This window comes from Chaetodon auriga, chromosome 20 (genome assembly GCF_051107435.1).
Source record: "Chaetodon auriga isolate fChaAug3 chromosome 20, fChaAug3.hap1, whole genome shotgun sequence".
NCBI classification, from domain to species: domain Eukaryota; kingdom Metazoa; phylum Chordata; class Actinopteri; order Chaetodontiformes; family Chaetodontidae; genus Chaetodon; species Chaetodon auriga.
The window spans coordinates 4,196,631-4,218,975 of record NC_135093.1 but is presented as its reverse complement, the minus strand read 5'-3'; the positions used below and the strand labels follow the sequence as shown (position 1 = coordinate 4,218,975).

At 43.4% G+C, this 22,345-nt stretch overlaps 1 protein-coding gene across 6 annotated transcripts in view; it reads right to left on the bottom strand.

The window, feature by feature from the left end:
- Nucleotides 1–21,549, bottom strand: part of tanc2b (tetratricopeptide repeat, ankyrin repeat and coiled-coil containing 2b) — a 134,127-nt gene extending 112,578 nt beyond the window's left edge. For 3 of the 6 annotated variants that reach the window (XM_076759431.1, XM_076759432.1, XM_076759433.1), the window contains exons 1-2: nt 21,199–21,548; nt 6,611–6,726 (exon numbers count right to left, since the gene is read on the bottom strand). The gene's annotated coding sequence lies outside the window, so the exon portion shown is untranslated. Of the gene's footprint in view, nt 1–6,610; nt 6,727–21,198 lie in introns of all 6 variants that reach the window. The other 3 variants (XM_076759429.1, XM_076759434.1, XM_076759430.1) reach the window with 3 other exon arrangements.
- Between the last annotated feature and the right edge of the window lie 796 nt (nt 21,550–22,345).

The window sequence follows — 22,345 nt, the reverse complement described above, 5'->3', positions numbered from 1 at the left end:
GCTATGAATCTGGATCTGAGAAGACAGTATAAAGGATAGAAGGGAGCGTGGGCGGGAGAGAAAACATCTTAAATTACTTGCTCTTCCAGTTCAGCCCACCACCAGATTGCTGTCAGGCTGGACTGACGTTTGATTGAAAGCGCAGACTAGACCACGGGAAACGGAGACCCAATTAGCGTGTTAGCTGGCCGCTGACCTCTGATGGCAATTTGATGACCGCCAATAAAAGTCTCTTAGATTTCCAGCCACCATCGCACCGTGTGTCAATCACGTGGCTCAGACACAGAGTGATGAAGCTGCAGCTTGCTCCCACGCTCATGTAGTACCATGAGCGTGCCTTGAAGGAATTTGGAAAGAAAGCATGGCGATAGCCTGAGGATGACATTAAGTCTCTCATACAGATGCTGGCAATCATCCATGCTGTTTTCACTTCAGCAGCAATGCATTTCAGTGGCTTCTAATTGAAAGATACTTATCATAAGTCATTTCATTAAATGACTTTGATTGTTTTCATGTCACATTGCAATTATTGTCTTTTGTTATTATGAGTAATCCACAGTGTTGGGTTGATGAGGCTGTGTTGAGAAAATTAATGAGCTATAGATGAAGGAAAGGGCATCTTCATTCTGTCTAGTCCCTATTAATTTCACTTAAACGAGACGGTGTACTCTTCATGGGACTACTCCATCCTCTCCTGGGTGATATCTGCAATCACTATGCATCTCCAAGAGGGCACATGTCTGTGTGTGTGCGCGCATGTGTGTCTACACACTCTGGATGAAGACATGTGAATCTGTCAATCAACTAGAAGATGATTAAGCAGCAAATATAGGCTAGCTCTCTGCCCTGTTCAGTAAGAGAACCCATCAGCCGGGGGTGAAGAGAAATTATGTAGATGCAAACATGCAGGACCACCTCCAGTCCTTCGCCTTTGCTGAAGGTCACGAGCCGATGGATGAGTGTGCCTTTCGTCAGGCCTTATGCCACGCACATTAGCAGGCTGAGCCAGGCCTTGCCAACATCAGCAAAAGAAAAAGGCTAAGTGCTACTGCCCTCTTGAGATAGTGTGTGTAAGGCTGACACATCCCATCTTCACTGAGTGTAAATAGTGCAAAAACAGCGAGACCGTGGGGAGGGATTGTGGAGATAGGACAGAATTAGAAAAGAGAAATAACCAAAGGTCCATCAGTGACTCCTCTGGCTCAAACTGCTGGCACACATGCATATTTAATGAATTAAGAGTAAAGATTTTCGGCCATGCAGTCGCCAGTGGAGTTTATACTGTAGGTCAACTGCAGGTGATATAAAATTATTATCACCATCTGTTTTGGCTACAGTGATCAACAAGAGCCAAAATCTACAATCATGGATAAAGTCCATATCACAGTGACATTGAGAAACACAAACTCCTGTGATGTACATTTCCCTTTCCACAGAAGTCTTTGAAAATGGTCTGCTGAAGATGAGAATACAGGGCGACCATGTAATCTAACCAACCTACTAAAATGTGAAAGAAAATGTTCTTCTGTCTGCTCGTGGTTTGGTTTCATGACTGAACTTTATAGAGGCAGGCTGCCCAGGAGAGACCGCCTTCATAATGGACCCCTGCCAGGCACTTCATCCGCAAAATAATTGGCAGTGGCCGCCACATGTATGTCTGCTGTGTGTGTGGGTGGCTTCAGAAGTCATGAGTGTCGCTGAGGTGATGCGTTTTGGCTTCGTGAATATCACAGAAGTGTGGACGTCTCTTATGTCTGGACTCAAATCAATGGTGGTCCACTAAAACCAGTCGGTCCACTTTATCACCACCACCATCACGTTCAGGTGATCATACATTTTATCATTTGTCTTCAATGTCCCCAGAAATTGCTGTCAATCTACACCTTGTGGACTAGCATTTTTGACTTTTCCCAACCAAAACAATTAATTGAGAAACAGTTCGTAGATCAATCAATAATGGAAATAATACTTAGTTGCAGCACTAAACCTGGCTGACACGGACCACCCACAAATTCACCGTGGCTTTAACAAACAATCTGCTCCCCTACAAAGCACGCTTGCTGACAACTCTTTTTGTTTTTTAATGTATTAGATTTGGGGGGAGGGGAGGCAGCTGTTAGCTGGGCCCAGCTGTCAATGAAGGCTGGCAGAGATGAGAGGGGAGGAGCTGATTTTGAACAAACCTGTGCATACATGGTCCCAAAGGAGCATCACTTTAAAGAATTCCCTCAAAACCCAGATGATAGCTGGATGTCTCTGTTTACCTCTGCACCTGCTGCACATTTGGAATCCCATGCACACATTAATTATGCTAAATGCTGTGATGGAGAAGAAGCAGCCATGGCTGACTTGGCAGAAGGAGGCACAACATGAAATGTCTTAATAGTCTGCAACTGCCTGTCAATGGCGAGAAAACATTTTCTTGAGATTTGGGCTTGTGTACTTTCATGCACAAGCTGTTGTGGTCTTGTTGCATTACATCAAACGCAATACAACAAACTGCACAGGATGAATTGAGGTGGGGTGAGGCCAGGGATTGAATAGATTATGATTTATAGGCTAAAACTGCAGACCCGAGCTTAATTTGACAGGGTTTTGGAGAGAAGTGGTGGGGAAAAAAAGTCCCAATTTTGACAAAACGAAAATTAATTCACAACAATTTTGCTGGGCCGTATCTTCTACCCAGACAATTATTATGCATGAAGTGAAAGAAGAGAAAAATGTGAAGGAAATTGTGGTACAGCTCAGTCTAGACTACAATGCAGATTTGCTTTTCATGCAGTTCACGCAGTGTTATTTCTCAAACCATACATTAGCACAGCCTGATTCCTGTGCCCTTCATTTCCTGTGCTGGAGCCTGGCTAGTACATTGTGGACTTTGCAAGCCATTACAGAGACCACTGGAAGTTATTACGCTTAATGACAAGGCTTTAAGATGGACAATTGCAGTCTGTTCTTAAACCGAAGGCTTTTAGTTGTTCTAGCCTGGATTCTTCTGAAAATTACTTTTGAAAATATTCTGTCATTGAAGCATTAGCAAAAGCTATTCATTCATTAACACAGTAGCCTTCTGCCCATCACAGCTTTTATCATTTGCACTCTGACTGAAAAAAAATGTATGCATAACTCTACCGACAAGACAGACACAGAGTTCCTCTTATTACATATGACAAATGGCATAAGAAGCCTCTTGAAGCCCTTTCATGTACAACTCCAATAATTGCCCCTGAACGAGTGATTCTTTGCTCGAAGGCAACGCAGCTGCCTCCCATCTCAGGCCACTGCGCCCAGAGCTGACCGATGTGTCCAGCTTTAAATCCGCCAGCCACAAATGTCTTGATGAGCTACATGACAATTAGACTAGCTTGCAGCTGTGAGCGTACGAGCCAGAAGTGCCATGTTCGAGACGCTAAGGACAACACAGAGTCGAAAGTGTGAGTTGGTTGGTCGCCCCCCCAGTGATAAAGTGAGCAGCCACTTCTTTTTCACCTGCTAACAAGGTGCTTCACAAGGAGGTTGAGGTTATTCTCGAGGCTCATGCCATTTGCTCTGGGGTGGCGGGGTAACTAGCGCAGTCACAACAACACCATCCCTCACTGGCTTCCCGCTTCACCCAAAACACTATAAGCTGGAATGCATGACTAAGGCAGCCCTACCAGGAAGTGAGGCCAGGTCTCTGTGTGTCACAAATTTCCCAAGCCAAGAATCCTTTACATTAGACAAGACAGAGCTACTTGCATGGCATTCCTCAGTCTTTATCCATCTATCTTCAAAACAAACAGGCCAGTTCGTCATCCAGGTCTGTGGCGTCTGTATTATGCTGAAAACAAACAAACAATGTGCATCCTACCAGCATCATGTTCCTTGTACATTCCAGCTACTTGGAAATATAAACACTTGTTTCATTGGCTCTAAATCTTCAGCAGATATGTGACTACAAGTCCTGACAGATGCCAGAAAGAGACTAGCCTACCTACCAGCATACAAGGATGACTAAAAAACTAAAGCAACAAGATCAAGCCAGGCAGGACAGCTCCCCCACAATTCAAACAGAATTTATCTTGCCTGTAAATTGGTTTTCGTCACAACTGGCTGTCAGTGTTGGCGTTTGTGGGTTTCAGCGTGTCAGATTTGACACAGCTCCCCTTCAGTAGCTGTGGGCTGTAGCTAACCACCCACACACCCCACTGGGGAGCGACCATCTTCTTCAGATCCCCTTCAACAACTTGACAACACTGATCATTCTCATCATCGTCCCCTCCGGCACTCAGCAGAGATTTACAGCCTGAAGCATCCGATTGGTCAAAGCATGACTAATGTTACTGGAAGAAAGCCTATAAATGTGGTCGCCCCATTGTAGCGGGAAGCTGAAAAATAGAAATTAGTAACCACACATTCTACTCATTGAAAAATACACTGCAAAGCGCCAACACCAAATGTTTCCAGAGGTTAACGGCACATCACATTTGATGACATGCACAATTGGAGGACTAAAATCCAGTGCTGTATGTGCCTGGAGACACTGTCATGTTTCTGCATGTCTGCACCAGTGACCAACACAGGAGGCACGCCGCGTCAATCACGAACTGACGGATCAAGGCTGCATGCCAAAAGGGACAAGGCAGCCTTTCTCCGGTCCAGGACACTTGCGAATTACAAGATTTGTGCATCTTCGAATAGATGTCGAGGAACGTACTGTGTATGTGAAGCTGTTTAACAAGAGAAAGCTTGACAGAGAGGCAAAATTAATTTGTTCACCAGGATGTGTGCAGCAGATGCAAAACGGGACGATGGGTCCACAAAGATACAAGAATGAATAGCCATGGATTTGGGGAGAATGTGTATGTACGGGGTCCAGAATTTTGTGCTAAACCCTTGATAAAAAATGAAAGGTTTTACGCATATAAACCCAATTAACAGCTCTAACAAAGAAATTCCTTCCTCACCCTCTAAAACGTGAGTAATGCAGACCTTTGCACCAGTTTATGGTCGGATCATAATTTATGCCACCTCCATAAGCAGCGCTCACAGACTGTGTCTCCTTTGTGCAGCCCCAGCTTTATGCCGGCAGAATCTCAGAGGGAGAAAAGAGCCAGTGTCATGCGGTCAGAAGGCATTTCAGTCAGACAAAAATTTGTGTCAGCACTTTCTGCCGGGGAGCGAGAGGCCAGCGTTCAGAGCTGTTAGCCTCTTTCTCAGAGGAGAGCCAGAGTTTAATGGGACTACTCTTCCACTCCATTTGCCGGCCCGCATCTTACCGGCCACAGCTGCATGCATGCGAGCCAGCGGCTGTCACTCTGCATACCTCTCTGCAGCCTGCGAGCGCCACACTCCCTTTAACAGCTGACAGAAGTTGTTCGTCCTCACACACTTGAAATACCAAATAGACTGCAGACATAATGCGTTTGGATGACACAGTGCTAAACCCTGGTAATGAGACTGCAGAGGTCACTGGCAGATGCCTTTGTGAACTCCTTACCTGATTTGTTGGACGAGCCAAACCAACTCCTGGTGCTGCTAATGTCATATTCATTCTGATTCCGGCAGAACCAGAAGACCTTACTCTAAAAAACTTCTCACAGAATGACTTTGGATCTATTTCAGAGCCAAACAACAATTTCATGGCTGGCCAGTCACAGAGTAATTACATATGGCCCCAAGCCGACACATCGATCAGTACTCGGGACACTTTTTAAAAATAAGACTTTTTTTCTGACAGACAAGCGTCTTCAGAGGAGATGACAGCACCTCTACAGCACAGACTGTAAAACAGAAGCGAGCAACATGAACGTATTTCTTAATGATAAGAGTTTTCTTATTATTCTGCAGAGCCACCTTTCCTCCCCCAGAAGACGCATCATGATGAGGTAACTCCTCCGAGGTTGACTAGTTAGTGGGTTGACAGAACATCCGTTGACTAGTCTGTTTCAAGAGAAGTCCATTTTTAAATTTGGCAGCACTGCTAAAAAACACATAAATACTTTTTTTCATTGATCTTGAATAACGAACAAGCTCAAATTAATTCAGAAAAATAGCAAAAGGAAAAGTTTTCTGATCCATTACTATCAGACTAATCGCTTCCTTTGTTGATGAAGAACAGCAGTGAAGAGGGAAACATTAATATGGTATATTTACAACAAGTCCTGCTCGTTTACCCAGAACCTGTTTTACATGACATGTTTACACAAATTCAGATGTTTGCCAAGATGGAGCTGACTGATAAGACAACCACACAATGTGTTTTACTGTAATCTGAAAGATTAAACTATCATTTCAAAAGCGGTATGACCAAAGGCAGACGACTACTGTATGACTTCCAGGGTTTATAAAGGAAAAGAATAATAAACATGGTCAAACATGCAAGTTTACCCATGCATCCATCCGAATCACCACACAAAGAACAACTGTGCTCACAATACGAGTCAGATTCAAAGTACAGATAAACAACATGCGTGTATTGTTGTCTGCTTGCAAACATGAGGTTAACAATGCATCTATTGTTCTGAGAACGTTACTTCACGTGATGACCTTGGTGTAATGTTGCAATAGGTATAAAGGTCCTGGCTATATACACGAGTTCAAGTGCCATGAAACTTGAGAGATGACTCACCATGAGTAGACAGCAGGCAGGTCTCCAAATCCGGCTTTGAGGGCAGCGAGGCGCTACATTTCTCTCGCCTGAACCACAGTCCAGATCCCTCTCCAGAGGGGACACCCAACAGTTCTCTACAAAGGCAACCACAGTGAAATAAAACCTTTAACTCAAGGCGAGCAACTGACTGAAAGAGCCTCGTATTGACACGAGGCAGAAGCGGCAGACGCAATTTGACAATTCCGGCTCAGTGGCGTGGCGAGTCTGTGCAGTGGACTGCACACACCGTCACTGTGCGCTCTGTTGATGATCTTTTTCCAACAGGGAACACAAACAGCGGCTGGTGAGGTATCTACAGGGCTGGTTGTCAAAGGGCAGGCTGGGACAGCAGACAGTTGTCACCCTCTTCAGGGGGTGGATCTGACATAAAGTGCTGCTTTCAGAGTTGTGATGCGGACCCACCGAGTCCCTAAGCACTCTGACCAAATGTGTCATTATGTCATTAGGTGGCCGGTTAAGGACGGCGGAGTGGGGGGTTGAAATTTTTGTGTGTGGGAGATTTCAGCAGTGGTGATAAACACTAACAGAAGGCATGTGAAAACCGATCGTTTGGTTGTTTCCTCCTAAACAAAGTCCATCAAACGATTTTAGACATTTGAGCATCTAATTTGACAACTCGCAAAACACAAGTGGTCATCCAGTGTCTGAATCCAGCCTTTGACATTCTTTTTCATTCTGTTTGTGCAATAACATTATTAAATCTTTACAAAGATTAATTGGTTGAAGCCGCATTGGCCCCAGAATCATATGTTCAAGTTATCAAGCAATCTCCATAAATACAATTGGCAGTTAAGTTGCTCTATAGAGAATTAATTAGCCCGCACTTTTGGAAAGAGGATACTGTTTGGTTGTAAAATTAAGTTATGAGAGTGATGCTCCAGTATTTGTCAAACAAACGGTTCCTTATGTGTCAACGCTAAAAAAACGTCCCCCAGCGTAATTCAATGAATTCACTGGAGCGTCACGGAGTCCTTGCACCAACCCTCAAATCTCCCTCTGTGATATCCAGCAGTGTCAAGGCAGCTGATTTCCTCGTATTCATTAAGGACAACTAAGACGTAGACTTTGAAAAGCTCGCAGAATGTCATTTGTGCACGAAAGACGTCTTCAGACAACACAGCAACACAATAATCAAGTTTCCTCAAGGGTGTCACATGGACTTCATACTTTTTCCATTTTCTAATTATAGTTTGCACAATGCTCTCTGTAGGGAACACTTTATAAGACTTAATCTGAATTTCACACTGAATTGCCAACACATTAATTAAGCCGAGCCAACCAATGGGAGCCTAAATAAGTTACAGCAATAATAATGAGAAGCGGAGAGAAAGTCATATCTCCATAACTCGCACTTTGATTATATTACAGCATATATTGATTATTTATTGAAATGTTTTTGTTCAGGGCTTTGAAAGCTTGGAGGAATTTAAACAGTGTCTGTGAGGGCATGCCTGGGGTAATATTTGGCTTTTTTAATCTAAAGTGAATAAAACGCTTGTGAAATCCCACACAGTCATCGTTTAATGAAATGCCATCGCTTCGAAGAGACACTCATTTTGTCTAGCTCTTATCTCTTGGATTTCTTTCTTGATTTGCTCAAATATAACCCGTCTGAAAAGGTCTGGTTATGCAAGGTTTCGTGTGCGTGTGTGAAGACGTCTTTACTGGAGAACATAGCTAATGGTTTGGGGTTAGAGAAATGTGGCCACTGACAGACACGGAACATTTCCCAAGGTCGACTCCCTTTGTCACTTGAAGCTCGAAGGGTCAGAAAGGCCGGGCAGCTGTCCCCCCCCCCCCAGCAGATGATGATTAGAAGAGAAGCAAGGGCAAAACACCTCCCTGTGCTGTTCGTCTGGCTTACGACGATATGGATTGCTGAAGCAGAAAAAGGGCACTCAATTAGACAAAAAACATCCGCTCGAATCTCAGTCCCAAAGAAAGCCGTTTCAAATCTCAATCATGAGGCAGAACGCATAATTCTCCTTCGTCCACTGGGATTCTGTATTATTAACTGAAAAGGCCAGAAAAACGATCAAAACAAATTATGCGACCAACACTGTAAGTCCCCATTTCACTGATAAATATGGCATTTAAGCTTTCCCTCTCATCTCCTTCTCAGAGGCCGTGAGTGTTCAAGCTTTCATGTAATACAAATGCCTCTGTGTAAAGTCCAGCCGCTCGTGTTTGCCTGTTTTACGCCGGCTAAAGTGGACTGCTTCACATCATGAAGAAACCTCGGCCGTGTCTCAGACTCTTTCTGCCAGTTTGAGAAATAAGCACTCAGACAAATTGGCCTGCTTAGACCGGACTCCACGCTCGGAACAAGGTGTCTCAGATCTCCCCTGAACATATTTTCTCTTTGCCAAAGGTCTGAGAAATAAAACACAGGTCACTGAGGACCAATTACTTGCATTGAAAAAAGAAAAATCACCTACCATTGTTATCACCAATTAATTTAAGTTACATTGGCCAAGACAGGATACCAAAATAACAAGCAAAGACACGTTTGTGGATAATAAGGTGGCTCCTTTAATTGTGTATTGAAAGTAAAATTAATGCCATATTTACTCCATCTCTCAGTCTGAGGTCATACAAAAGGCAGTCAACTGAGATTTAGACATGAAGAAATATCCTTCATGAAGATGCTTTTCTGTCATGAACAAGTAAGATCAACATCCAACCAGGAGATGGATTCAGGAATTCGGGTGGATTCAGCTGAGGCGAGGGGTGTTCAGTTGGTTGCAATCTACAATCTCACCACTAGATGCCTCTAAATTCTTCACACTGGGCCTTTAAGTCTTCAATAACTAAACTGTTTGTATCTGTAATGACCACTGCATCGCTTTCCTGCTGTCAGTTTTACAGAGCTGCCAGGTGAATTTCAACCTCATTTGCATCAAGCTAGAATTTCTCAGTTTCCACCCCAAACTTTATTCATGCCGCTGATTGGTTTAAGAGGTGATTGGCTTCCATCGCGCGGCGGTCACTGGTTACTGTATCACCTGTTCAGCATGTTGGAAATGAATGCTACAGAGGTGACTTGCTGAGCACATTAGACCACACAGATCTACTCATGAGCACACACAAGACCCCTAAAATGGACCTGAAGTGCTGCTCAGCTGCTTGTCCCATTACTTTTCCATAACCAAAATGCAATTTCTAATGTGATTACAATTTCTAATGGCTGGTCTTTACCCATAAACCAATGCAACACCTGCTGCTGCATCCTTTAAGTTCAGATGCCCTTTCAGTCTAGCCCCAAAATGAGAAACGCTGGTGCTGAGACCTCGGCTCATTAAAACATGTCACTAACGTTGCCATGTGGGGAGCCAGCAGAAAGAGGCTGAAAAGCACTCTGTACCAACCGAACACAAAGGCTTTGGACAGCCAAGGTGAAGAACTCAGTGTAAGCTGCTGAACAATACAACCACCTCCAACACCTACTTTAAGAAACCAGCCTCAAACGGGCTCAACATTTTATCAGAAGAAACGAAAATAGAACATCTGAGCAGCAGCCTGGCAGGTATCCGTGCTTTAAGTGGCAGGTACATGTTTGAATGACAGCGCGACGAGCCATCATCCGAGCACACCGAATTAACGGGGATCGACTTTAAACAATACTAACCTTCTTAACAAACACATGCCATCTGCCTGTCTGCACTCCACAACGCACGAAAAGTCTGCAGTTGCTTTACAGCCACTGCTATTTTGGGTGCTAGATTGGTCATAGTCGGTGTTGATCGAAATGAATGAAACGTTTAGGCAAACACAGTCTGAAAGCTGTCCTGGCAGAGGGGCTGGAGCCTTCAAAAAGCGTGGAGAATGGGATACAGTTACAGAGCTGGTTTAAAGCATTGCCTAAGATTAGCCCCTTTCTTAAAATCCATCTCATTACAGCAGTAACATCTCATAAAAGAGTGGGAGATGATGGGAGCATTACTCAGACCTTAATACTGCAGCTAACATGGTAGTGAAGCCTCAAGTGAAATGCGTTTCTGTCTTTCTCTTTATGGCGAGACCCCAGACTACAGCTGGAGGAGGCACAAAAACCATGACTGACCAAAAGAGGAACATATTAACGAAAAGGGTTAACGATCTCCTGCTTTCAACGGCAGGTCTCCCAGAAAAATAATCACAAAAGGAGAGATATGTGCAAATGTTGGCGTTATCAGCCTGTGCTCTCACAGTAAAAACACTGACAATTTCTCTGACCAACCACTGTGTCGTTAGCTCTCATTACCTCTGTGACTCCATGTTAAAAATGTATGCTTCAGGGCCTCCTATGTCTTGTTGGCTAAATGAAGAGGGAACCTAATATAGTTTCCTTGGAACTGGCATTAACACTCTGTGGGGTTTTCAGCTGGATATCAATTAGAGGCTCATTAGGCATTTAGAGATGGCAGTCCCTCTGGCTTCCTGTCGCCCACTGTGTAACAGGCTGACCCTGACCTTGAGGTAAGGCTGGAGCTCTCAGTGTCTTTTCAGCCCTGGGAGGGAGATCAGCTATCAAGCAACCGTATCAGACAGCCTTCCTTCAAATCCTGGATTGCAGAAAACACATTGGCTAACTCTCTGAGCCTGACACCCCAGGTTGTGGGTTTGAAAGGTATGTTTTCTTAACAAAAAAAAAAAAAAAGAAGAAGAAGAAGAAGCGCCATTTATCACAGCCACAAACTGTAAAAAACGAAATTTTCATTGTTTTTTCCAAATGCTTAGAAATAACCAAGTCTGACCGTAAAATAGTGATATCTCCTCAAGATCACTTTATTCTACGTGTCTCATCTAAAATTTCCACCAAAGTTTGGAACCTTTTTTTTCTATGGCATTATAAGGACTGCACAAAAGGCATTTTTACCTGCAGCCATGGTTGTGATTTTCCATAGAGGTGCAGGACTTGAGCCATATAAAGTAAAAATGTGACAGAGGGTTAAAACCACAAAGCCATGGGACTTAAGGTTCAGGGATCATCATAAGAACCAGGGGTGTGCCATCAATCTAACTTTTAATATGATAAAACAATTACATCGTGATAATGGCCAAATTCCAACTTGATGGAATGACGTCATACCGTTACCATTGCTGCCGGCTCCACGGTGGAGGTTTGGTTACAAAAGATCAGACGTACAACCAACCGCAGTGATATGTGAGATGTGCAAGACGACGGTAACAACAAAAGGCGGAACACAGCAAAATGATTTCACCACCTCAAGCAGAAGCACCTGGTTGAGTTTACGTGGAGCGAGATGTGAGGAGAGATCAACAGGTGTTGTGAGTTCTACACCAAGCGGACAAACTGCATGGACTCGGCACAGCATTACCAAAACTTAAGCGAATTGTGCTCCATATTTTGTCGTATAAGAGTATCGATAACGCAGGATTCCCTGAAATATCATGATGTTATTTTGGGGCCAATCTATTGTCAACTCCTAACAAAAAAATCACAATCACAGCATGTAGCCTTTGTTATGACACAGCACACTGGGCCATCTTCAGAGAGAGCAATACTATACTACAATATCGACATATGTCACTGCTTTGGTAAATGCATCAGTGTGATCCCGTGAGTACAAGCTGATGAATTCGGTTAGTGATAAAACAGATTAAAGCAGCATGATGAATTCATGTTGACATGATAGGGCGAATTTGCATTTGCAAAAAACAGCATGCGACCCGTGTCCTTGTACTGCTCTACGAGAGTGCAGGTGCTGTGACCAGTAACCACAAGGCAAGGAGGAGACCACAATGCACCAGTGTGCACGTGGCACGGCGAGCAGGCCTTTTCAGCCAGCTGGACAACAAAGTCTGAGTGCAGTGAAACTAAGCGTAAGAAAATCATTCTGTGTTTTAAACCTCAGGTACACCTCAGGCTACAGAGGCCGGCCAGAACATTTCAGAACGTATTACTCAACTCGCAGACGGAGAATGCGTAAACGAGGCTTTCCTGAACAGCACAGAGGTTTTGTTTGAAAGACTGCCGAATAAAGACGCATCATACCCAGGATTAAAGACTTGACCCGTCCGCAAGAGCTGCTGAGAGACGTATTACTGAAATACTGACAAGCAGAGATAATGCGACTGAGCCGTGAAGGGCAGGGACGGGGATCACGCTAATTGGTAAGCCTGGTTTGTTTTACTTAGCAGTAGCCTACATCACAACATGGTTTTGTACAGATGAATGAGTCAATGAGAGAGGGGGGATCCTGCACAAATAATCAAACCCCTGCATCAGAACACATTTTATACCAGGAGTCACCAAAAGCTCCAACAGTTGCCTGAATTACTAGCTTGGTTAGTTTCTCTGTTGCAGAGCACATTGCGGGGAAATGCAGCTTGGTCCTGCATGTTTGCAGGTTTACTCATCGAGCCTCATGCAGCTCCTCTTCATTCTTGCCCCTCGGTGTGCAGTTTGGGGCAGAGGTGCTTTGGAGTATTTTTAGACCGACTCAGAGGGGACTCTCTGCTCTGACTGCTAACACAATGGACTCTCATGCCTGAACAAGGACATACTTTGGTGACTGGAGGCTGAGCAGTAGACCACTACTCTACCTTAAAAACAAGCCACTGTTGAAGGAAGTCACTCACTGAAACTGGTCCCTCTGCTGTGAATGGACTCTATCAACAAGGCCATTTATCTTTTCATATCTGGAAGGAAAATGGAAAATCCTGAGAAAGGTTTTAATGCTTTTTGAAGAGCATCTCATACAGAACGCTGTGCGCTTACACTGATCTTTATAATCCTGTGTTAGACAAAGTGCATTAAAGTCACATTTCACTAAGTGCCACCATGGGGTACAGTACTGTAGATCCCACAGTGAAGCTAAAGTGGAGACTTTTCATTTGCAAAGGACAAACCCATGCAGCTGCAAGCATTGTGGTCTGTAATCTGACATTTGGTTGAACTGAGAAAACTGAGTGCATGTTTTTGATCTGCGTGCACTTTCCTTTTTGAAATTTATAAGTGTGCGTGGCCTGAGTAAAACCGTCTTGGCCTGAGTAAAATACAATAGTTAGGCTACAAGGAGTCTTAAAAAACAGCCTGCAAACTGTGCCACGTAGCATTACAGGCCTGCAGACAGTATGTGGAGCAAGTTTCACTTGGCTTTGATTCATTTCATCAAAATTTGTTGCTTGTGGTCCAAATAAAATCTATAACTGAACGCACAATCCTGAATGGATGCTTTTGTGGACCTGCTGCCCGAAAAATCTCATTTTACTATAAAAATCTGCTAATGGTAACTGTTGTAGTTCATCTTCTATTGAAATGAAACTGGGGACACAAATTAAATGAATTAAATTAATCTGTGGATTACATTTTAATTGATTGTTACTTTCGTTGATTTTACTATAAAATGTCCCGGAAAATACACAAATTAAAATCTGAAAAGACTCAGTTTCACATGCAGTCAGTCCAGGGAAAAACTGATCACAAGAAGAAGAGCACAGAGGAAACATAACCAAAAGCCTTTATTTCGTCGGACATATTGGTTTAAAACTCCTTGAATAGTTGATTAACCTGTGAGTTGAGTCATATCAAACATTTTGACACTGAAAGTTCTCTCCTGACTATGGAAACAGCAGTCGACAAACAGTCCGTTTAGTACGAGGGTTACGTTTGGATCTGTGTCCTCTTCAGCTTTGGGAATGAAATTATTCTCCTTAAAAATGATGATTTACAGCCATGTATTTATTGTAGTTCCTCAATACAAAGAGCGTCATTGAAAACAGCGCTGGCCCAGACTCCAAACACTGCTACTTTTCACAAAATCCTTTTCTCCTTCACTCCTACACTCATCGTCACACCCTGTTTTTGCACACAAAGCCAATGGAAGCAGCAGCATTAACAACAACAACGTCTCCACTGTGTTCCACAGACACAGAAATGCCTGGGCAAATTATAATGAAGTTAACCCATTAATGGCACTTCACATCACAGAGGCCCATCTCCCACTGCTAACTGAGCGCCACACACAGAAGAACAGTGGAGCTTTTTAGATATGACAGAGCGCTAGTGTTTCACTGACAACTTCACGCCAGCCCACAGATCACGTTACAAAGCCTGGGCGGCAGCAGTGTCACTGCTTAAGCACTAAATAGGTGACATGGTGGTAGCACTATTTGTTTTGTGCTGAACCCATTATCACACATGGTTAAAATGCACAGCTTTCATGACAAACTGCAAAGTCCCTGGTAAGAGCAGATGTTCAGAGTGAGGAGAACAAGGAGGACGAGTGCAACACTCGGATGATGATGTCTCAGATGTGTGCACAGAAGTGGACAAGAAACTACCTGGTGGGTGTAAAAAATCTGCACTTTCACCACAGAAGCCCAGCAGGGGTAACAGAGGTCACTGGTTGCTCCCAACAACATCACAAAGTGAAGGTTGTTGGTGTCATAGCTGTTGTTCCAGCTATGAGAAACAGCTTTCAAGCCTGATGAATACTCTGCCTTTCATTTGCCTTCAGCAGCTGGGGTTGGCTCAAGCAGCTGCCTAATAGGCTAAGAGGGATCTCTGGTTCCCTGGAGGAAAGTTTGAGTGGCAGACTGATTGGATACAGCCGCATGGCCAATCTTTGTTATCTAACAGCCTAGCAATCTTGGCAGAATCAGGTAATGTCATGTAATTTAAGAGGTAGCACACATAAAAGAATGCATGCAACACTTGCACTTGTCCAGAGAGAGGTGATTAACTTGATTTCATTAAAGCTGCAATGCAGCAATACGCTCAGAGACTCCAGTCACAGCAGTAACTGCCAATATGAAATACATCAGCACAAACTACGGGGAAATGAGTAGAAATGACTTCCCACACATCCCTCAACAGGAACAGGCTTCTGGTCTCAGGCCATGCTCACACAAATACATCAATCTGAACATGCTGTTACATGTCAGCATCTCTCAGGCCTTACGAGCTTTTTAAAGATAATTTCCTACATCCACGCTAACATGCCAAAGAAAAGAACAGCACTTAAAATTTCTTCTGCACGACATTCACAGTCCTCTTGGGCCAGCAGCTGGACTCCATTTTCACCAAGTGGCTTTCCACTGTTTTCAAAGCACTGCTTTTTTTTGTACAGAATGCAAACAGGGTGTCAGCAAGTCAATTCTGATTGTGACTATCAGTAGTAGAACTAGTTGAGATGGGAGTCTCATCACTCCTGACGTTTGGCTTTCACAGGTAGATGCACAGCAGACTGTGACTCACACATAAGGTTATTTCTGCCTTTATTCATGCTAATCACTTATCCCAAATTACCATGACAGTAATTAAAAATCAAAACGTTTCAAAATGTCTATTTGCACCTGGGTGAGAATAGTCACATGGCATCAATTCAGCTATTTACACCTGTCAACAGGTGACGTAATCTAAGGTGTGACAAGGTCCACAGGGGGAGGAAGTAGCCGTGGAAGAGCGGGTCAAAAGCAGGATTTTCAGCTAATTTAAAAATAAATTCTCTTCATAATGAGTGCATAGTTTGGCAGTAAAATAAGGCTCTTCTTCATACTCGAAACAACACCAGAGATAACACACAAAACCCCTTGTTTAGGTTTAGGAAACGATCATATTTGGGTGCAAACAGCACTGCCGGCTGCAGCCGCCTGGGACCTAAAAGCATCTAAAAATAAGAAGCAGTAGAGAAAAGATTAACATCAGACTTATATATTCTCTACAGGCAGGCCGTCTTATTACACACCTTCTCTTTTGGGACATATGTCGTAATAGTTACCACACTACTATAATCATCTGTAAACATCGACTCACGGCAGCTGAACACATGCTTCTTCCAGATATACAAAATCTAATGCTGTGTAACGCTGGCAGACTAAAATATTAAGTAAGAAAACACACAGACAAACCTCAAGTTATAATATATTGATGCAGTGCCCTCATTTATTGTTTTGAAAGTGTAACTAGGCCTGTGTATCATAATAGCCTGCCTTGTATGTAGCAGAGGAAAACACTTGATCACTTTGATCCTGTGCTGTGTTTTCGGTCGAGCTGCTGGATTCTTTTTAAGGTGTATGCCCAACTCCTTTGAAGAGAAACAGGCAACAACATGTACAAGAAATACAAAACAGTCTCACCAGCAGCTTCCTCCACATCTATTTTGGCTGGTTTGAAATCACAGACGTTTCCCATACAAACAGCACATATTCAAAATACCGCCACATTGCTGTAGTGGTTTTGCTGAAAGCGCTCGTATGCAATAAGAAAGCCACAGAAAGCTAAGTGGTATTTGTGACAAATAACACCCCAGAACAACCTCGACTGTCTGATCTGAACTGCAGCAACAGAGGGCTGATTCCTGGCACAAACATCAAAATCTTCATCTCGTCAAAGGCAGTGTGGTACGAGTAGGTGAGAAACGCAGTCAAAATGTACCCACCACAACTTAATAAATGTCACTGACTCCCAGCAGTACAGGAGACAACAGAGCAGCGACAGCCGGGCACAGCCGAGATGAAACGGCCCGGCGTACCTCCGCTTCCATTCACTGACAAGAAAGAATGAGGCGCTAAGAAGACGCCTTTCTCGCATCATTATTACATAATCAAAGGGCCACACCGAAATGAGGGACATGCCTGGGGAGAATCTGTCCCTCATTAAAGGAGTTCAGCGCACTGCCGTCTCTCCTAAATGAGGCAATTTCAGAGTGTTTTACGGGCTATCAGGAATATCTTTATCCACAGATTTCCCAACATGTTGAAGCTGCTGCTGGTGCTTCTCTGATTTTCTACCGCGCGTGACGCCATCGCTGTCGTCCCCTTTGCCTTTCTAATATGACTGCCTTGCCTGCGTGTCTCTGAGCTTAGAAATGAGTTACTGGCCAGCAGAGAAATAAATCATGACCAAAATATCAATTTCAATTCCCTTTACGCTGCATTTCTGTCTAAACTGATGATTTTGCTATTCATACTGCTGGACACACATACATGCACGTATACATACAAAACCAAAAAGCAAAGCATTTTATTTTTCCTGTAGGCTTTTCTTGTTTTCCTTGCCTGTTTTTTCCTGATTAAAGCAGAATAAAGAGTGGCATTTCCCTCAGCGCTCCGTGAAAAGAATCAAAACATCCCAGAGGATTAGTGCTGACCGATAAATTGTTTTTTTCTTGATGTCGCAATATGAGCATGCGCAATAAAAATGCATCACAAAAGACTGTCTGAAACGTGATGAATGAGAAAAAACATTTTATTTACATGAACCATTCAGACTGAGCATGCAACATTTAACCTGTCAGAAGGAGCCCTGGATACATGGGCCGTGCATTCACAACATTTGGCCAATCGGATGAAGCCCCAGCTAGCCGTCAGCTAGCGCAAGGCTAGCTAGCACGGTATTCATGCACAATTTGTCTCATACCATACAGACCGACTGAGGACGACACCTTTATTCCCAATACAGGAAATGATGTCACATTTTCAGAGCTGATGCGATTGAGAGCTCAGTGATGTCTGGCCTGATGGTGGATGCACACCAAAAGAGCTGTTTTACCTCATTAAACAACAGACCTTCTCATATCTGAAGGAGCAGGCAAACACTCTTGTGCTGTTAGAAGTCTCTTAATTAACTCCAACCACATCAAAGAATACAAAAAAGCGGCGTCAGATATAGTTTTTTACTAGTATAACTTGTATAAAACTGTCTATAAACAGCTGCTGGTGACACTTCAAAGGAACAGATAAGGGTATAAACTTGAACAATATGAAGCAGCACCAATCTATAAAATTCAGTGCATTCTGTTATTTTAAGACAAAGTGCCTTTCTGATGTCTTTTTCCACATTTCTAAGAATGACTTTTAGTGACCCACAGAATAAGAATGTACATGAAGATTTGAGCAGTGGGATCAGATGAAAAGAGCGATAACATGCTAACAGAGGAGGTTTTCTGGTCAAGAAAAGTGAGTTTTACCTCTTCTGTAAAAAATATCCTGTGGCTGCATCACATTATGTTCGTCTACAATGGATCAGCCCGTTGTACCAACAAGTCCTCCAAAATGACAAAACACTGTCTGTGCCCTCCACACTGACGCAGGGACACGTCGTGTGATCTGACACCACTATCATCAGGATGACATCATCAGTCTGTGCCTTCCAAAACCAGCACGGATCAATCAGTTTGTGATCTGACAACGCTATGGTTAAGACTGGGTTAGCTTTAGGGAAACATCTTGGTTTGGGGTAAAATGACCATTTTGTTGTGGGTAAAGGACTTTTGCAGCCATGGTTACAATAACAAACATGCGGCCAACGCTCAGGACGATCGTGGTCATTTTAAGAAGAAAAAAAAAACTTTAAATGTCGGTTGGAAACGGGAACAAACAGCGGTCTCCCGGTGTTTTGCTTACCAGTCCATCCAGCCCATTGTTTCAGGGCACTGACTGAAACAGCTGATGCAGTCGCTCTTCTTGGGAGGACGGACTCCCCTGAACTGCTCGCTGAGGCTCGGTGAAAAACGGCAAGTCTAGATATTTCTGTCAAAATGTTTAAGGCTAAAATGTCACCATTTCGTCGCATTAAAAATATCTGGATGTTTCCACATCCACCCAACAGATACCAAGAGGAATAAAAACATGTACCAGTTAACAACAGGGACTAAATGCAAAGCACCACAAATACATGGACTGCAGCTAAACAGGACAATAAACCAATCAATGACATGGACGTCATTAAGAGGTTTAATATTTTAGGCTGGACATTTCTATTAAGAACTTGCCACTAAGATCCACACTGAGATTTCATGTAAATTGAATTTCTGACAATTCTACTCAATTAGGGCTTCATAATTAATCACATAATAACTGCGATAACGATTTTGCTCCCTAAGAATAAATTACATTTTATCTGGTGCGATGCTGGCATGTTGAGTTTCGGGTGCCTGCTTTAGTGTCAGAGCTGATCCAAAGATTTGAAGCATGTTTTATTTATACTGTACGTTTCTTAAGTACAGTATGAAACCGAAGGCTGTTTTCTGTCAACTTGCAGAATCTTTTTGTTTTGACCTTTGGCCTGTCAGTGAGCGTGACAGGAGGGACTGTGTTGGCTTGGACTGTGGAAAACAAGGCCTTTCACTACCCCCCCCCACCCCCCCACCTCTCCCTTGCAGAGAGCGATAAGCACTGGAAGACAAAAAGTTTCGGGCCGGTCGGCTAAAAAAAGAAAAACATCATGATCTCATAATGGAAAACCTCCACACTGTGAACTCAGATGTGTGTCGGGAGTGGGGTAGCAAGAGAGAAGCAAAACTAGCGCATGTCATTGATGTGATGAGAGAACGCTTTGAGGATGACTGTCTTTTATCTACGCCGAGCCGAGCTGACAACCAAGAACTTGAAGAAAAAAAGTGCAGCGAGACAGCAGTCATCTCCAGCCTCATACAAAAACCATGAGTGCTGGAGCCCAAATCTTACCAGTCTGCAGACCTATTTTTCTGATAAATGCTTTATCACAGCAGCTCTCTGGATGCTGTAAAGGCATAGCTTGTGATTGTAAGAGTGTGCGTAAGCTATGCCCTAAAAATGACATTTTTCCCTGACAGTTTTGCCGTTTTACAAATATGCAACCCGTTTAATCCTAACCACATAAGTGAGAAACATAAAACATCTAAAACAACTTCCAAGGTTTCACATCTAATAACATTTCCCATCCAAAGCAGACTCAGTTTCCACCATATAAAGAGCTGAATGGTGATCATAGGGAAATAAGCGTTTTCCCCTTACAAACAACAGGCATTACACAGATTAACAGCCTTTGTTGAAACATACTATTACCACATAAGTCCCTGTCGAGAAGGACCAGATGTCAGATAATAGGCTGTGCTGAGTGAGGTAGGTGCTGGCCTGAAGCCACCGAACAAGTAAGAACAGCTTCCTCCATATAAACGTCTTCACTTTATGGACAGCTTGTTGTCTGGGTGGGCAACCCCCTTAAAACCTGAGACTGCGTGTGTTGAATATAGGTTACACGTAAGAGGATACATGTAAGTATCCCTTATGTTCAACCAACAGTACATTCATCGTAGAAGGTGACTATATATTTGAGTACAAATGAATACACAACATCCTTAATATCCATTCACCCTGTGAGACACAGCAAGACCTCTGCTTTAAAATGATCTGTAAATGTTGTGGTAGCCTCCCTGTTCTTTAAAGGATATGAATGAATAACTATCACCAAAAAAAAATAAAAAAAAAACCATAATGTTGGAGAAAAACCCATAACAAGGTGTTGCACAGTTCTAACATTAAAGTCATAAAAATACATTACACACTCGCTGTCTGCTTGTTATTGTGTACAAAGGACCAGCTAAGTCTATCTCATTAAACACTACTGGGAGTGTTTATTGGCTTAGCTGGCTGGCTGGGCTTTGCCTTTGAGCAACGGCAAGATATAGGCATTATAGGTTATAGATTGGCTGCTGCAGGAGCCTGACACCTCAAACACACACATTTTATCAAAGGTATATTCGCATAAACTTTCAGCTGCAAGCAGCGCAGCTGAGAAAGAGCAGAAAGTGCTGCACATAAGAAGGACAGATTACCTTTCCTAGACTTGAACCTTTGTTTTTTCTGGCCAGCTTTGGCATCACATCCGTGCCTCCTCTGCTGCTGCTGCCGCTGTTGCTGCTGCTCTGGTACAGTGTCTGCTGCAGCGCTCCGTGCGGCTCCTCAATCCAAATTACCCGACCAGTCTGCACGTTTCCAATCGTTCCGAAATAGCTTGGGCGAGTGACTCTGAAAATAACTGCACCGATCAAAGCGGCTACGTTCAGTCCAAATGCAGCAGACGGTCACAGTAGCGACACCCATGGGTGTACGCGGCGCAAGCTCGGTCTGCAGCAGGTAGCAGTGTCCGGACTGACGGCTACTTCTCGCCCGCCAAATGAGCCATGTGTCGGGACCATTCACAACTTAAGTCATGTGTGTGGTGCAGTCGGAGCCAGTCGGTGCCCAGTGCCACGCAGCGCCGCAACATGGAGCGCTGACCTGCCTATCACTGGGTCAAGTCACTTAAATCTATCAAATATTACGCTTCCGGCGTTAACTTTCAAAATAAAACCCACAACAGTTGCAATGTTCGCAACGTATGGTGTGAAGCGCGCAAAGAAAATTCAAAATATGCTTCTAAAATACAAATAAACATTAAAAAAATAAATATATCTTATTGTATTATTATATTTATTTTTTACGTATTACGTTTTAGCGATCATCAAGTCATATTTCCGGTGTCCATCGGTTTTTCTCTGGCCGGCTTGACGCATCTGAAATCCCCAGAGAACAGACGGGGCGCATGAACAAACATACAGTGGGGGTGGGAGTCAGGCTTAATGAATTATTTATGATGAAAGAAGGCACTAATACCTAAATCATTCATAATTATTCAGGAGAAACAAGGTCAATGCCAATCAAACTTCAATTCCTCTCCCCTGCTGATCATGGCATTTCACATTAGACATGATGTATGGAGAAGAGGTTGGCCAGTGTCAGACATTATCCTGACCTCTTCCTCAATCAGTCAATAAAATTACAGGCCCATCACACAGAATTACAGTCAGGGGCGCGGTATACAGTAAAATTAACCATACACAGTGCTTAGTTGTGGCATACAAGCTAAATGGCCCTCTGCTAACATTTAAATTGATGCGCTGTGAGACATCACTTTAATGTTTCATACTTAAACTAATGCAC